Genomic DNA, 17999 nt, shown 5'->3' with positions numbered 1-17999 from the left:
CGGCAGGGGGCCGGCAGCAGCCTGGCCAGGGCGGGTTGCAGAAGGAGCCTCAGGGCCATTCTCCAGGCAGGCTTGGAAGGCAGAGTGCATGCACCTCGGAGGCCTCAGCATGGGGGGTTAGTAGTTGAGCTGAGCAAGCTGCACTGCCTCAGCTGGGAGTAAAAGAGGGGTAAGCACTGCGTTTAGGAAAGGGTAAATGTGCTGTGTATTGGTGCTGTGTGGACGGTTGCCTGATGTGCCTTTTGTGACTGTGATGTTGCAGCCAAAGCAACATCAGTCTGATTTTAGGTGGCAGTTACTTTGCTGTTTGCTCTGTGGCCTTGGTACAGCTAATTAGTGCCTTGGTTTGGAAGATCTGGGCAGTGCCATGCAGAGGAAGCTGCTGCTTCTGGCAGGTGTTAGGATGTGTGCTTTTGAGTCGAGCACAGCAAGTACTTGGCAGTTGTATCTTAGGGAGAAGCCCTGGGCTGCAGCATAGCTCCTCATGGTCCGCTGTAAGCCTAAGGGAATCAGCTGAAGTTTTTGGGTCTTGGATGTGTCGAGCTGTTAATGCCTTTTCTGAAAAGACTGAGTCAAAACATCCATGACATTCAGAGGAGATGCTGGTGTAATCAGAGAACTTCAGCATCCTGGGCTGTCTTTTCTGAAGACGGGACTTTTGCCAGCCAGCTAGCTTATTGCCCTGAAAACACCTGGAACTGTCTAGATTTGTAGGAAGGCAATGAAGAGTGCAGTCAGTCAGCACTTGGGCTGTGTGCCTGAGTGTTGCCAGCCAGTACTTGTTTATGCAGCTGCAGGTGGGGGATGCCATTTAAGGTGGCTTGAGTGCACTTTTGTGCATAAATCAGCTGCCAGAGTCAAGGTGCCCGATGGCATTTATGGAAATAGTTCGGAACGTTTCTCTCTTTTTCTTCTTACTGCTTACTGATTCAGTCAGCAGTCAGTCACCAGCTCTTAGCAGACCCTGGTATGAAATTTCGCTAGTTTTTGCGTTTCAAGTTCATCTTGTCTAGAAAGCTTTTTTTCCTCTGAAGGGTTTCCTTCTGTGTGCCAGGCAATTATCAGTGTTATAACAGGACAAATACAGTCACAAACTGTAAAAAACAAGCTGGGGGCAGGGGGGGAGAGGGAGGGAAGAAAGAAAAGGCAGCATACTATGATGAGCACTGTGGTGGTTTTGCCATGATAATGCCCAGTGCTGAACAGCGAGGCTGAGAGCAATTCGGTGGACAGAGCCTGCCTACTTGCTGCAGCCACTGCCCTCTGTACCAGCCATGGGGGTTGCAAGGCCACCTGTGCCCTCTTAGTGCTTGTGGGTGTGATGTGTGTTGTGAGTGACCACCAGATGCAGTTGTGTTTCAGGGCTTCGTGTTGGAAGACTTGGTATCATTGGAAACAGAGGTGAAGAATAGGAAATAATGCAAAGTAACGGCAAAAATGTGTGCATTGGTTGTATGGATATCTCAGTTTTGCTGCTCAAGATTTCCAAAAGCAAAATCCTGCACCAGGAGCATGGCAAGGATCACACCAACAGGTTCCTTCCATAAAGTGGGTCCTGTAGCCCATAAGACCTCCTGAAAGTGTGCTTGATACAGCATCAGTTAGGAGCAGGCAGCTTTCAGAGGTGGTCTAGCCAAACCTTCAGCCTCACTGACAGAGACGGGCAAAAGTCAGCACAGAGTTGGAAGCACTGCAGGCACAATGCCAGCTAGTCATGGATCCTGGGTCAGAGCTCATCGCTAAGGGAGATTTACCCTGTCAGCTGCCTGTCAGACTGAACTCCAGCACTTTCATTGCTTGGCTTGTAGCTGCTGGGTTGTCGGCTCAAGGGCCATTCAAAGTGCGTACTGCCAACCTGCTGTTTCCCAGTGGGGTTGTTTCGTGGCTGCTCAGCATCAGCAGTTCTCCTCTACTCTATAGGTGATCAGCGTAGCAGCAACAGGAGCAGGAACAGAATCTGGGCAGTGTCCCCAGGGCTGGGTGGCAGAAGAACTTCGGTGTTACTGGAGGCCTCTTGCAGGGACAGGCAACCCTGAACACTGGCGTTCTCTGCCAGCCTGTTCCCTGAAGTGGATCTTCTGTGGAGCACAGCAGGCCTTGCTCCAAGCAGAGCCGTCTCCTGTTGACAGACTGAGAGGCTTGGTTGAGGAGGACAGCAACAAGTCCACAAGTTTTCTGAAGGCTTTTCTGTTTGCAGAGCTGATAGTGACTACTTCACGTCTGTCATGCTTCCTAGTGGTTGGTAGTAGCAGCTTTCAGATGATTGTGGACTCCTTCATAACCAGTCCTGGTTAGCTTTCAGATAATCTCAGCCAGTCATTTCTTCAGAGATGAAGAATCCTGCATGTTTCCATGGAAATTTCTCAAAAAGTGGTGGTAGTTGCTCTTGAGCTACTCCTCTGTCAGTGCTCCAGTCTGTTCCCTGTCTGTAGCAAGACATTACAAATTCTTTGAAGTTTTCTGTATTTCTCTCATCCTCATCTTTGTTGCAGTGGAGGAGGATGTCAGCTGCCCTGTAACAAGTATCTGTGTTACAGATTACTGTGTTTCTGCATCACCTGCCACTGCATTTGTGTACCTCTCCCTTTCCATTCCCACTTAGCCAGGGAGCTGTTGTGCTCCGGTCTCAGCAAGGTACCAAAACAATTGCAAGGCTAGTTGAGCTTTCCTAAATACAGAGAAGGACCTACCTGCAGCGATGTGGTTCAGAACCAGTGCTGGTGTTCCCCTCAGTTCTTGAGGAACTGTGGGATTGTTACTGCATCACCTTCAAGGGAGGAAGGTCCCAGCTGTTTTCTAGCTTGTCTTCTGCTCTGTTGGGACAGGTGTCCTGCAGAGCAGCAGGTGCTTTGCCTTTGCACAGCATGAAGCTTGTGCTGATTTGTGCCTCTGATTTAGGGGGAAACACATGCAAGGACTTTCTGGGCAATTTCTTTCAATATAAGTAGGCTGGTTAATTGACATCAGACCTAAGATGTTCTGTGGTTTGAAGGAGGGGGTTTTTGGGTGGTTTTTTTGTGGATTTTTTTTTTCCTCTGGCAAGGCTTTAACTTGAAGAAAAGAGTTTCATTTTCTTATGCTGGTCATGTATTATGGAAACACAGTATTCCCTCCCTGGAGAGGACTTCCTCTGTAGTAGGCTTATTATGACTATTGTAGTTATACATATCTGAAGGATCAGGTATTACTTTCCTGTACTCAGGATTACAGTGTTCTGCTGTCTGGTTTGCTGCATGTGATGGGGGGCACTTTGGTGCAAGTGAGTACTTGGTTTTGTTGCAGTAGTAAGCAAGCTAGAGAAAAAGCAGAAATCCTCGAAGTGCAGGGAAATGCTAATACTCTTTATATAAAGCCCATCTACATCTCTGATACTTCTGGCACATGAATAATTATAGAACTTAGAGGGTTGCTTGCCATAGTTCTCAGATTCCCAAGCTTTTTTGCTGTGCCACAGGTGTAGTCCTGCTGGAGGCAGTGACCAACGCCTGGGCACAGGAATCTGCAGATTAAGTTCTAGAGTGAAGGAAATGGCACCTTACTAAGCAGATGCTGTGGAGGGGTTTTGCTGGCCAGTCTCGGGTGTTTGGTGCACAACTGCTGTTACTGGTAACAGAATGAGAAATCATTTCTTAAGCTTGCTTTGTGCAAAGTGAAACTTGTGGTCATATCAATTTATCAGAGCCTGAAATTATTTCTCTAGTTGTCTGTGCTAATGTAATATGTTTAATTTTTAGGACACCTCTGCATCTTGCTTCTGCAAATGGCCATGTGAACGTTGTTACATATCTCGTTGAAAACAAGTGCAAACTAAATCTTACTGACAGTGATAACAGATCGCCGCTGATGAAGGTATGTGGAATATGTTATGCTCTTTCAAGTGGGGCTTGTCAACTGTGCATTAAATGAGAGGTGGCTGGTAGGATTCTTTACACAGCTCTGCGTAGAAGCATGCATCTGGTAATCAGCGTGGAATAGGCATATGTTAGCTCAGCTTTGAAGGTGCTCTTATTTTCCAGCATTGGGAAGCTGGGGCAATTGTAACAGAGCGCTGGAAGTTCTTCCTTTTTTGTGTGTTGTTCCCAGGCAGTACAGTGCCAGCAAGAAGAATGTGTAGCTATTCTGCTGGAGCACGGTGCCAACCCACATCTGGCAGATGCTGACGGCAACACTGCCCTTCACCTTGCTGTCCGATCTCCTAATACAACTGTAGCGGGGCTGTTACTTGAGCATAATGCCAATATTGATGCTCAGAATAAGGTAAATTTTTGTATTTGTTGAAGAAGTTCTTTCAAAAAGTTGTATTAATATTTCTCTGGTAGGGTGGTTTTTTTTTTTTTACTTTTATTTTTAAATTTATGTGTCCTTTCAGGAGGGAAACACTCCGCTTATTCTTGCTATCTCTGAACATCATGAAGATATAGCAGAGTTTCTTCTGCAGAAAGGAGCTGATGTGCATGCTCGAGATCACTGTGAAAGGTGAGTGGTTTGTCAAAACTCTGCATGGGTCTCTTTAGTATTCTTTAGGTTGGATTAATCAGAGGCATGAGAGTGAGCTCTGAAAAAAAAACCCGGGGAGCCACATAGCAGCTATTTCTGTGTGACTTGTGAAAGCACATCTGTGCTTGGCTGTTGTCATACCTCAGTGGGTGCTTTCCTCGTTGAGGATTACAAGAAGGCATTGTCTGTGGTGGCCCTTCTGGCAGGAAACATGCTGTTAGCTCAGCAGCACTGCCTCAGTTTGTAAAAAACATCTCCTGCCTAGGGGCATAGTTTGTATGTGAGTGTTGTCTATGTGGAAGCTTTGTCTGAAGATTGAAGGTTTGGTTGTTTTGACTCCCTCTTGCATTTTATGGTTGCTCTTAATATTTAATGAAAACTGCGTTTTCTTTTGCTCATTCAGTAATGAGGAAAGTAGTTTTTGAGAGCAAATAGGAATAAAAATAATTACAGTGTCTGTGTCAAATGATCTACTTCATAACATATTTTTGGTGTTTCAGAACCCCACTTATGACTGCAGCATCTGGTGGACAGCTTAATTTAATAAAAGTTCTTCTTCGATATGGTGCTGATCTTTTCCATAAAGACACTAACGGATGGACAGCTGAGGATTATGCTGTTACTCATGGATATTCTAGGTAAATTTTTGACTTTATTGTTAGAATAGGTTGTCAGCTGTCAGTGTGGCTTTTGAATGTTTTTGGTAATAGCAGCAAGGTTTAATGGTGTGTTGAAAGCTGTCCTGAAGCTGTGCTCAGTGACGTCTTCTGATACGTGTCGTTCCCTGTGTCTAGTATTAATCTGGATGTTGAAGAAAATTTCCGCCCCGAATTGTCTGTAGATGTCAAGTTTTGACGCTAAGCTTGCACCTGCCCAATACAAACTCTAAAACACGTCTGTATCCTACAGTTACCCAGAGGTAGAACGTGGCAAACTGAAATGCATGTCAGTCCTCTCCTCAGACCAGCACCATTGTCCTTACTGACTTCCACTACAATGAGCAGGAACTACCAGTCTTTTGTTTCAGAGATCTAACATATCCCTTTTGTTAAGGTCTTAAAGCAGTTTCACCCCTCTTATGGATAGCTTTGTACCTGTGCGTATCCCTTCTCTGAGGTGGTTATGTGTGCTTAACAGCTAGGCTGAAAATATTGTGCCGAGCTGGAGCTAATAGCTTCGTAGGTGTGGATATGCACCTCTAGAGTGAACATGACTGTAGTGAATATTGAAGTAGGTAGTAGTCGTGCAGTAAGTTCTGTGTGTATTACTCTCAGTGAATGCATACAAGTATACGAATTCATACGGCTATGAATACGTGTAGGGTGGATAAGTGCTGTTAACTGTTCTATTAAACTGTATAAGCAAGTATGTGGTTGTTTTTACCAAATATGTTTCTTCTCTTTCCCTATATAGTCTTTGTAAACAACTGGTGGCATACGCATTCCGGGGAGACAGAGACGAAGGTGGTGCACAAGGCGATACAGTGCCTGGCATTCCTCACCGGGCCAGAGCTGCTGGCTTGACGTTGGGTGCACCTGCTGTGGACAGAGGAGGTAGGATCTTTAATCACGCAGGAGCTCACGAGGAAAATCACTGTGGCCTTTTCTTTAGGGGGTTTGTGTTGTCAGCGCTCACTGTGTTCGCCGTTGGCTTTAGTGGAGGCATCAGGTGGGGTAGCGCAAGAAGCTTTGTGAATATGCTGACTTGTTGCTGGTTGGAGGTGCTTCTTGTCAGGGGTGAAGGCAGCTGCGGTTTGTGTGCTACGGGCCCACTTACCGGGCTGTTGCGTTCTGCCTGCCAGATTGCCCATCTGTATAGGTTTTCATACAGAGAGAGAAGGGGGACAGGGAAGGAACTAGGTGAGAGTGGTTTTGGTTTTGGGGTGTGTACTTGTACCTGTAGATGGCCATTCAGATTGTGAAAATGAATTGCAAAAGCAGTAGGTTCGTCCTGAGTAGTTGTTCATCTTCCTGTAGTTGGGAAGCAACAGATGAGTTAGCAGGAACCGTACATGTCTTGTTGATTTCCACTGAGTTTGTGCGGTGGTGTTTTAATATTAATAGTTTCACCTGCACTAAGCTGCCTTTAGTGAGTTATCTTATTTCTCAGCATCAGTTACGATTGTTGCTGTGTAGGTGCTGTAGAGACATACTTAGGAAAAATTGTCTTGGAAAAGTCACTTTGTTAGAAACAATAATGCAACTTCTGTGTGTACTGTATCTTCATGGACATAGTTTGATTCCAGTAAAAATAAAAAACACTTCTACTTCCAGTAATTTTATGAAATAAACATTAAAAAGTCCATATTAACTTGTGATCCAGAAAAACAATTGAATTGCCTTGTTATCAAAAAATTAGCTCCTTCAGTGAGTTCATTTTAAATTAAAAAAAAACCAAAACAAACAACTCCTTAATTTTTAAGATCCAGTCTATGCTTATGAGCTCATATAGCCCTAGAGGAATCTTAGAAAACTAATCTTTTAATATAGATCGAACTTCTTGTACTTTACATCTCAGGCCCTACAGTGGGAAGTTCTATCCTTTCTGGTTTTTTTAAGGATGTTACATCAGAACTTTGTGGTAAATGGACAGCAGACAGTGTTCAAACACAGTTTATTACTCCTTTTTTAAATATGTCGTGAAATATGAGCAAAACATGGGATATTTTTCTGAGTTCACTTTTCCCAGATAAGGGAATTTAATTTAGAGCCAAACTTTGTTCCTTTGATTTAGGAATAGTTATTTTGATCTAGTCAGCGATGTGTAAAGTTTCTTGATAGACTGAAGGAAGATGCAGAGGTTTTTATATTTTATTTTATTTTTGGAAAGGGCTTGGTACAGGTAGTTTAATCAACAAAATGTTGCTTTTACCCAAACAGCACTCTGTGGCTGCCTCCTGTGCACGTAGATAATTGCTGTGGTACCACATTGTGATGACTGACAGGCCTGGGTTATTTTAAAATGTGTGGCTTGCAGAATAATACTGTTGTGTGATTCCAAAATTAATATGCCCTCAGGGAAACATGGGTTCTTGAACCAAGTAATTTGCTCAGTTCCTTGAAGACGGTAATACTACTAGCATAAGTCCACAATGTTATGGGAAATCCTCACTTGAAGAGGCCTAGTAAGTGTGAAGAGCATATTTATGTGGGTTAAGGACTTGGGAGGAGAAAGAGTGTGCTGTGTTCTCAAACTGTTTATAGTAGGGCTTGTTTTTCTTGAGTGGTACGAATCTTTTTCTCCTTGTGCTCAGTCTCCTGGAAAATGACCCCGGCCTGTTGAGTGAGAGGGATTAGTAGCATGCAGGGAGCACTTGGTGGCATTGATTCTGCAGTCTCTTGCTTGCACACACAAAGCGCAGGTCCTGCATCCTGAGTCCCTTTGACAGGCTGCAGTAAAAGCTTTGAAGCCCCTGTTAGAGGAGAAGCTCAACTGATCGTGAGACAAAGGAGGAATACCCACTTTGAATTCTTTGTTTTAATCTTGCTCTTCATTCCTGTTTTTCTGGGATTTTCAATGTAGTCCTTCCTCCTTTTGCTGCTACTTTTGCACTTGTTGAACATTGTTCAAAATATTCGCCTCTAGTGAGCAAGTCGGTATATTTAAGAAGTTGGCTCATGCTTATTTGAGTGTTTACTTTTTGTCAGAACATGAACCTTTTTGTTGATTACAGACAGACTTGCAAAAACCTCCAAATGAATGGCTTCCACCTCTAGCATATCGAATGACAGACTTTTCAGATTTGAAGTTGGAATTTCTTTGGCAAAAAGTAATTATGTATTTTTTCTAAAAGCGAGGGTTCAGATTTCTAGTATGTCTTCAGTGGCAGCTTTTTTTAGCTGCTGCACTGCATATTGGTGTATTGTTCCTACAGAAACCATTGGTTTTTCATCATAGAGCTCTTGGAAAAGAAACGAGTGCTTCAGTGTGCTTTATATCTGCTGTATCGCCTTTTAAGAAAACTGAGAAATGGAGAAGGAATGAGAAACGATCTTGAGGTCCTTTTTTTAACTCTTACATGTGTATTTTTGATAGGAGTCCTCTTGCCACATCCATTCCATGTATTTGTGGTAACATCAATATAAGCAGGACTCCCTGTTGCTCTGAGGCAAATGTTATGGCCTTGTCACACAGACATTTGGTGTTGGGTAGCTGCAATAACAGAACCACACCATTCATTGATATAAAAAAAAATAATTTACTAAGTAGGATGGGTAGAGCAGGCAGATGGTGATTTATATTCTAAAGCTTCTGTTCCACAACACATAGACACGCGTACACACACAAGCATACACGCATGACACTCACACCAGCCAGTGCACCCGTTCTGGCCCAGTTGTGGCCTGCCCTATAGCCCTGGGGGAACAGGGTATTCACTCTGACTGCTTGTCATGCCTGCGTTCTGGCTGGTGGCGTAGCTTCTCTATGTGAACAGTTCAGCATGGTCAAATCAACATATGCAGGGCTTTTACCTTCCGACTGAGGTAGGAGGGGGCTGTGTTTGCATCCGGCACCATCTGACACAACTGGCTAGCGTATCTCCAAAGTTTGTTGGCACCTACAGATTTTTGGGATGCTTAGACGGAGGGATTTTAAGTGTGCCGTACGTATAAAACACTCTACAAATACGAAGGAATTGCATTGGCAGTCAGTGCTGGGCAAGGACTAGTCAAGCTGAGAGAAATTCAAAGTTGGCAGTACAGTAAACTGCCAAGAATCTGTTTCAGTGTTTCAAAATATTGGAATATAGGTATTTTACAATGGAGCAAGTAAATTAAGTTACACTGTTTGACACTGTCCCTTAAGAGTAGAGTTCTGTAGGTTGTGATAGGTTTGGCTTCTACTTCTTGTAACTGTAGAGTAGGCTGATGGTCACAGTACATTCTCCCATTGCTACAGCTTTGTTAATGTACTGGTTATGTTTTCCAAATTTCTGGGAATTCACATTTATTCTGGTGTCCTTGTTCGGTCTGTCCTTGACACGCCTTTCCCTAAACGGACATAGGAATGCCACAATCTCCTAGCCAGACATCAAGAACAGGAAAACCAAAGAAAGGTATTCTATACAGTAGCATTTCAACTGTGAAACATGTTGTGTGATGTACAAATACTAACACACCTGTGATGTTTATTATCTTGGAGGTCTCTATTCTGATGGTTTTGGTTTTATAAATCAGGTTTGAGAGCAGGCTTTGGGCGCTTTTTGTTTGCGCGTTTTGCACGGGTCCTTTATTACTGGATTGAGTGATTGCTTTGTGTCATTAGTGATCGTAAATAATATTTAAAAAAAAAAATATGCTCTTCTGTTACTCCACAATGAAAATGGACTTCAATTAAAGTAGAAACAAGTGATCCCTAGACACTACTTTTCTAGATCCCATTTCTACAGTAGGGCATCAAGATCTGTCTGAAAACTAGCTCATAAACTTTCTCTCTTGCTTTTTAAAGGAGAATGGGAACTGGTTTTGATCATTGCTTAAAAGTTACTATCCATGGAAAGCAAAAGTTCAGATAACTTACTCAACACGATATGCCCTTTGTTTTCTTTTCCTTTTAATGATTTTGTCCAAGACCTCGGTTTGGCTGTCATCATACAACTTTATGGAAGGCCACCAATCTCCTATTTATAAGCAAGTTCATTTTGTGATGATAGTTAACGAGAACTAATTATCAAGGACTTGAGGAATGCTGAAATAGATACGATGTGGAGGCTCTATTTGTTTTTTTCCTTTCTGTCCTGGGAATTGTAGAGGCCTTTTATTTCATCTTAGTTGTTGGTAATTGAGAGGTTTTCGCACTCTTCAGGCTGGATTCCTAGAGTTCAGGTTTCTTTAGTACATCAGTGGTGTGCTAGAGTGCGCTGTCGTTGAGTTTGCAATATGTGCATCTGGGCCACGCTGCCATTCAGAGGGACCTTGACAAGCTGGGTAAATGGACTGTCAGGCCTGTCTTAACAGAATTCAGCAAGGGCAGATGCCAAGTCCTGCACATGGAAAGGAACAACCGTTTGCTACAGCAGGTGCTGGAGCTGCCTGGCTGGAGAGCTGCTTTGCTGGGAATAGCCAGAGGGTCTTGGCAGAAAGTGAGCTGAGAATGAGCCAGCAGGGTGCCCTGCCGGCTGGGAAGGTTAACGGTGTCCTGGGCTGTATGAAGAGCAGCATAGCCAGGGGACTGAGGAAGGGGATTGTACGCTGCTACCTGGTAGTCCCTGGGTTGTGTTCAGCTCCCTGGGTATAATTTTGAGCCCCCAGTGCAAGAGAGAGTGGTCTTTCATCCGTGAGCGAGTTCAGTGGAGGGCCATCAAACTTTGCCAGGAGCAGGGCTACTTGCCTTTTGGGGAGAGACTGGGGGAACTGGGCTTGTTCAGTGTAGAGAAGAGATGACTTTGAAGGGGACCCAGCAGCAGCTTCCAGTACGTGTAAGGAGAAGACAGAGACAGGTGCCTCCCAGTGGTGCGTGACATGAAGCAAAGGTACAAGAGGCATAAATGGAAACAAGAGGATTTCTAATGGAATGTGGGCAGCTTCACCATGGTGAGAACAGTAAAACAGAGAGGTTGTGCAGTCTCCCTCCTTGAATGGTTCAAGATCAGAGTGGAAAAAGCCCTATGCAGCCTCATCTGACCTCAGAGCTGAGTCTGCTTTGAGGAGGCGGTTGGCTGAGAGACTTGCCGAGGTCCCTTGTGACCTGATTTATCCTGTGATCCTGTGTGCAAGTTGCTGTCTTAACATGGATGAAAGCTTGGAGCGTAGTATAGAGTGCCCTGGTTACGCCTGTCTTGCCTGTTGAATACCCTTTTTGGTGCAGCGTAGAGAACTGCTGGGGATTCTTCTATGTGAGGATAAGCTTTAGATCTTGGTTATGCTTTTTGATGCTTTTTACCTTTTCAGGATAACCTGTAAGTGGGTGGAGCACCAACTAGTATAGTATATAAACCAGTAAAATCTCTGTCAACAGTGTGTGCTTGTGTGTGCAGTATGAGTACTTCAGCAGTTCATTTATTTACTGTCTTGCTAAAGCACCAGTATTTTGTTAACTGTTTATTAACGTAGCATATTCATGCTATGCTGGGCTTTTTTTAGTTTAGAGGTAGTTCTTAAACTTTTAGGTATAAAAGTTCAAAGGAGATATAACTCTAGTCTTTTTTGTTTTGTCAATTCAGTGTGACTTGAAAAAGCAGTTGTTTGGAAATGCATGCATTCATTCATGCTGTCTTACATAAAGTTGACTCCCCAAAGTTTCATTCTGCTATGACATGTAGAGTTGTCCAGGTTAAATGTTTGTATGTGCTGGTTGATTTTTAGCATGCCAAATCTAATTTCAACATGTCAATTCGTGTTTGAACAGCAATAGACGACTTGTCGCAAGGAGACTCAATCAGGTAAGACTTTAAACATACCCAGCACATACCTGAGGAATGATTGGAAAGACACAGTACTCATTTTGCTTTACTTTTTAAGAAGCTTGGAGAAAGAGGGGAGTGATGTCAGTTGGCATACTTCTGAGGAAGAACTCGATTTTTCTCCCAAGGTATGGTGTATTTACAGTAAATGTCCTATAAATATAAGTGATCTGAAGGCAAGTTTTCTGGGGGATTGAAAGAAACTACAGTTCTAGCCAATATTGTTTTCTCCTTAGAAGCAGTCTCTGACCTGCCAGTCTTTCTTTTGCTGTGAGTTTTTCCTAAAAGACCTGTAGCTGTGGCAGATCATGCAGTAGATTTGTGATTTGAGGCAAAAGAGCCATAGGCGACGAGATAAACCACCACAGTTTTGTTTGTTCTTGGTCATTTGAGTCAGATTTTCAGTTTATAAGTTACTAATATAACCTGTTCTGTTCTTCCCCAAACACTGTTAATGTTTCCTGTAAATTTCGTGATAGAATCCTAACTGATAACGGGCACTTTTTAATGAAGAGGTACTGAAATCCTTCATCACGTAGTTCTCCTTTCCTCCTCATCAGGTTACTCAAGAGTGCTCAGCGGATGAGTTACTCAAATGGGTCATCTTTTTTTCTTCTATTGAGATGGCATTCTGTGCTTGCACGTAATCTCACACTGCATGTTTTCCCTCCTTTTTTTTTTTTTTTTTTTTTTTGAATGCTTAGGCAGTATTCTTTTTGTCAGCTACAAGCTCTCAGGCCTGCTTTTTTTGCTAGTGTTCTGAAGAATTATTAACTTCTGCAGTGATGTCTGGAGCATCTGTTCTGTTGCTCTGGGATTCTGCAGCGATGAGGAACCGGTGTTCTAGTTCAACCTACTCTGTAATACTGGAGGTGCAAGCATGTTTAGTTTTAACATGATTTCATTTTCTTGCACTGATTTAAATATAAATTATGCATTTTTTGGGCATGTTTTTGAAATGTAAGGATATTCTGGTAAGTGTACTTGCAGGGACTAATCAATGCATTAAACCTAGGGTTCTTAACAGTTACTTCCCTTGTGCACACTTGCAAGTAAGCATCCAGAAGCTGCGATCTTAAATATAACTGAATTTTACTGAAGTACTACAAATATTAAACCCAGATTTTTAAAACTGCTATGCATGTAACCATAGTTGTGGAAACAATTTTCAGAAGGGTGCCTGCATGGTATTTTGGGGGTGAAATACTCACTGAATTGCGTATGTGAGGAGTGTTTTTGTAGTTAGAAGTATAGGATGGAGCCAACACCTACCTGACCACTATCAAAAGGACAGCCTGATTACATTTAGTGTTCAAGGTTTGATGTGACCAAAGGATTTGTTGTTGTCGTTAGTGTTCTAAAAGAAAATAATCATTTATTTACAGAAGCTGCAGAAGCCAAATTTGACATTGTTAATGAATGTTTCCCAGCAGTTCAGGAAAAACAGTAAGCTATTTGGAACAGATTGCATAGTATACTAATGTTTAAAAAACTACTTAGCAAATCTACTTTTATATAATTCTTTTCCTATAGTAAATGAGAAAAGTAGCATTTTGAAAACACAGCACTTGGTCACTTCAGAAAACATAAGCCATGTTGTTAAAATGAAGGTATTATCCCCTCCTAAGCCTTTGTCCCTGGCCAAGTCCTTCCTCCATCCTGCCCATCCTTGACTTGGTTCCTTTTCCAGACGTTCCCAGATTACTCCATTAATCTGGTAACATGCCTGTTGCCATTTCCATAACTCCTTTTGTTGTTGTTTTGACATAACTGCCATGTCTCCAAAGACGGTGAATAATGAAGTATCTTGCAAGTCGGTACCAAAGCAAACTGTCTTTCAAAATCTAAATAATTTGCAAGATAAACAAGAAAGTTGGAACAAGAAAAGCATGATTCAGGCGAAGTTTCGCAGAAATGATGACTCCCTTTTTGCAGAATCTAAGATGACAGACTGGAAAAAAGAGACACCTCAGCTTCTCTCAGATAGTTGTGGTCTTAAGGAGGAAAAGTCAAGCTTCAGTAATGGCTTTGAAAGTGATAATAGTTCTTTGTCAGCAGGAAAAAACCCAAGGCTTGAAAGTCAAAGACCAAACTCTGTCTTTCTTGAACATGTGGATGATGAAGATACAGAAGAAGAGCAATGTGAAGTAGATAATAAAGTCTGTGAAGCACTGAAACAAGAAAGTGAACACTTGTGCTTGAATAGGCATGAAGAAAATGTAAGAGCAGCATTTCACTCAGGCACCAAAGTAAGTTATATAAGGATGATTCAATCACAAAGGTATTTTCTAAGGGTGATAAAGGTAAGAACCAAAAGGTAAACTGGATTTCTGTTAATATTTCATGTATATCCATCTTTTGATCATCCTTTTTTTATATTAGAAAACGCCTTTACTCCTAACCAAAGCAGTTTCTTAGGTATAAGAATAGTGTTGGGCAGTATTTTCAATATTTTTTTTATTGGTTGCAGTGGTTTTGCAGGAAAACAAATAGGCAGTATAATTTTTCTGAAATAAATTCAGTTTTTCTCAGTTGTATGTACGGTTTTTATCTGTCAAGATTTATTGCCATTTAGTAATAAATACCTGGTGTGATGGCTGAAATAGAGGAACCAGAAAGTTTGAATAAGATTGAGAGCAGGAAGTTAGTGATTTTCCTGGAGCAAAGCAGAGGAAAAGGAGCGTGTTCCAAAACAATGTAACTGAAATGAAAGCTAGAGTTAGGCTGACATGAAGAATTGCTTCTCCGGAGCTTTGCAGAGCCAGGGCTAATGACTTAGGGCTAATGTCATTGCTGTCTCCTCAGAGATTCCCATGGAAAAACTGAAGGCCTTGTAAAACAAAGCTCAACAAAGTTTCCCTGTTGTCTTACACAGGAAAAGCATTTTTAAAGTTGTCGATGGGTGGCTAAGAAGGTGCTTGTTTCTGCTATTTCCAGCTGTTTGGTCAATCTCTTTTAGGAAAAATCACCTGAACAGGAAGAAGAGGAGAAGGAGCAGGAAAAGGAAGACACAGGTGAAGAGCTACAAACTGCAGTTGTTGAGGGTGTGAAAAACTCTATTTGTAATGATAGCCATCAAGTCCACAGTGCTTCCAAAGACAACACTGGTGAGAGAAGTGAGTTAGTGAATACTGATCCCAGTTCTTCCTCTATAAATATTAATGCACAGAAAATGAACTGAAATGGTGATTGACTTCTGAAACAGTAAGTTTTTCCCTTGCCTGTGAACCCTAGTGGGCATTGGCAAGGAGGAAAGTAGCTTTTGCTCCTTTTCATTCATTCCTGAAGAACAAATTGTGGCCTTGGATTCCAAACGATGCTACATGGAGCAGGTGTCATTCTTGGTTTTGTTGCTGTGTTCTCCCTGAAGCGATCAGAACAAAACGCACAGTTGAAAAAGAGGAGGATTAGAGAGTCTTGGTGTGACAGTAGTATTCCCCTTTCTGGCCCGTACTGTCAGACTGAAAAGTTGTGGTTGCTCTTGGCTGAAGCCTGGGAAAGATTTGAGTCAATCTGAGAGAAAGCTGTTCTGTTCCAGTGCCTCACCTTGTCCAGTTTTAAAACGTAGAAAGTCTCTCCAGTGCCACGCTTGAGTGTGCTCGAAAGCATTGCCCCGTCAGTCAGGGCTGAGCACTCTGGTACTCACCTCAGGTCTTGGAGCAGGAGGAGAAGGCACACTTTCCACTGTGTGTCTCCAGAGAGTAGAGTGGTGCGGTAGATGTTACCAGAGTGTGTGTAGCTGCTGATCAAATGCTACAGAGCGGGCCTGGCAGAACCTGCTGTATTCCAGGTGTTGTGCCTATACATGCTCTTCTGTCTGTGCATTTTGCCATAAGCCTGCATTTGGCACAGTGTGAGTAGTCCTAGCTGAGGCTGGAACCAGCAGTTCCCCTCTGCTAGGACGGGTGCCCTCACTGGTCTCTAGCTCCTTTCCCGTTTTTTGTGTGCATGTCTCCACAAGAGCGAATCCTGAATCAGTTTTACCTAACGGACTAGCTTAAAACGGAGAAATGAAGATAGTTTAATCTGGCCAGGAACCTACTGAGACTGAGCCTTGCGTGTGCCTAGTAGAGAAGAGATTCGGATGTTAGCCCCCTGGGATAGAGACAAGTTGTGTGTTTGGGGTGAGATTTTGGGCTGTGAGCCTCTCCTCTTTTTCAATGGCAATGCTTAGGTGTCTACCTTCTGGGAAGGTGCAGGCTAAAAACTGCTAGTCAAGGAAGGTCTTTTCTGGTAGTGCTACAAAAGGAGCATTGTTTCTTGGTGATTTTAGCGTGAAGATGTGTCGGGTGGTGTTTCTATGGTACTTCTTGTACAGTGGATGGTGGTAGTCAGTGGCAATTTCTGGAGCTGTGGACTGGAGAGCAGGTGACCTAAACTCTGTATGCCACAGGGCTGCAGCGTGCTGGAGCCTTTTCCTGAGTGTGACCCAAACCCGTCTTCAGTGCTGCTTGTAGCTGTGTCAGCTGTTGTGCATAGCCATCTTCTGCTGGAGAGGTGGCGATCCAAAGGAAGTACCATGATGTTGTGTGCTGGGTGTGAAGAAACCCTTGAATTCAACGCTCACTCCTTAGTTTGTCCTCAGCAACAGAACCGCTGTGCATCTTTTGGGCGCAGGGGTGATGGGGAAAAGCAGAGTGAAATAGAAGGGCTCAGTGTCTCACCTCTTACTGCCTTTGTAGGTGCCCTGACTGCGGTGGGAGCAGAGGAAGAGGAAGATGCTGGATCTCCCTGGGATTCTGAGGTATTTCCCGTGAAGGACACCGGGGTTCCCAGTGGGGCGGGGGTGGGGAGCGAGATCCAGAAGCACTCGGAGCTTGGGCCCTGCCGCGGCTGAGACTTATTTCCCCTTCTCCTGGTTCTGCTGTATGTTTGTAACTGGGGGCCCTTGAAATACTTGTGCTGTGTGCTAGCTGTTCAGCGAGGCTTGGGATGAAGGTAGGTCGAGCTAATGATTTGGGTCTCATGGCAGCTGGCCCTTGGAGTTGGGTTTCTGGTACAGTATTGCGGCAGTGAAGTTTCTTGCTGCTTAAAATAGTCTGAGCTCCTCACGGGGGCTGGCGGGATTGTTGCTTTTTCACCACACAACTCTATTCCGCTGACGTGTTCAGTGGTTGCCCTTAGGGTCTGCAGCCTAGATGATGAGCTGCTTTGGAAAAGAGCCTTTCTACCGTTTTGGCCCTTTTTGAAAGTAATGTTCAACAGAGATACCACACGTGCTGGCTGTGTTTGCCCTTTTAGTTCTTCCTGTCTGTGGTAATGGGTTAGAAGAAAGCGGGCAGAGTCTGTAGCTTACCCCCTCTGACTTTTCTTGTGAGGAAGAAGGAACTCTTCCCCATCTCCTTCTTACAAATACAAGGCTAAAATATTATTGGGGGGGTTTAGGTAGCTTTGGTTTCTGTAAGCTTTGTCTTGCTCGTCTTTGTTCAGCCCAAATAGTCTTTGTTCAACCCTTGCAACTGGGAGTAGCAGTGTGTTCGCTCCCCACTGCAGGACGTGTGCCTGGGGAACGTCAGCACAAATTTGAGTATCGGGTACCAGTTCAGTCCGAAAGTTGGGTCCCCCCCAGACCTGCAGTTACGGGTTCGCAACCCACAGCTCAAGTTACCGTGTTAATTCTTCCTTGCGGCTGTGCAGTTTGCCAGCGTGACAGACTAGTTTAGATGAGTTGTGAGGTTTTTGCCTAAGATCTGAAAACACACAAGTCTGCTGTGATTTTCCAATATACTGTGTCTTGACGTGCCCTTTCCAAGGGGCTGATCAAAGGCTTTTGTGATTCCATGCTGTGCAAGTTGGCTTAGCAGGAACATTTTGCGTAGAAATGAGTTGAGAATTTGTACCGATGCTCACGCCCGTGTTTTATGCTCTACAGATGGATTCTGAAAGTCCGGAAGAAGGATCACCTGGTGTGTTGCTTCCAGCTGCAGACAGACACGGAGCACGCTCACGGATTGTTTCAGGGGAGCGCCACACCGGTAACTTCGTGGTGGACTAAATGTTTGTCTGTAAACACGTACAGGCTGAAGTGAGCTTTTATCGATGTCTGCCTTAGGAATGCACTTACGGTGTGGGTGCGCGCTATAGCAATGAAGTGCTTAGT

The 17999-nt window shown here is 43.6% G+C and overlaps 1 pseudogene across 1 annotated transcript in view; it reads left to right on the top strand.

Annotated features, from left to right (window-relative positions):
• Positions 1-13659: 13659 nt before the first annotated feature.
• LOC308057169 (ankyrin repeat domain-containing protein 26-like) overlaps positions 13660-17999 on the top strand; it is a 28248-nt pseudogene continuing 23908 nt past the window's right edge. Inside the window, exon 1 of the transcript XR_013931975.1 lies at positions 13660-14216. The product of XR_013931975.1 is annotated as an ankyrin repeat domain-containing protein 26-like (transcript). The remainder of the gene's footprint in view (positions 14217-17999) is intronic.

Source organism: Falco punctatus (genome assembly GCF_963210335.1).
Source record: "Falco punctatus genome assembly, contig: scaffold_50, whole genome shotgun sequence".
Classification (NCBI taxonomy): Eukaryota; Metazoa; Chordata; class Aves; order Falconiformes; family Falconidae; genus Falco; species Falco punctatus.
Note: the sequence above shows the minus strand (reverse complement) of the source record. Positions and strands in the feature narration are given on the sequence as shown.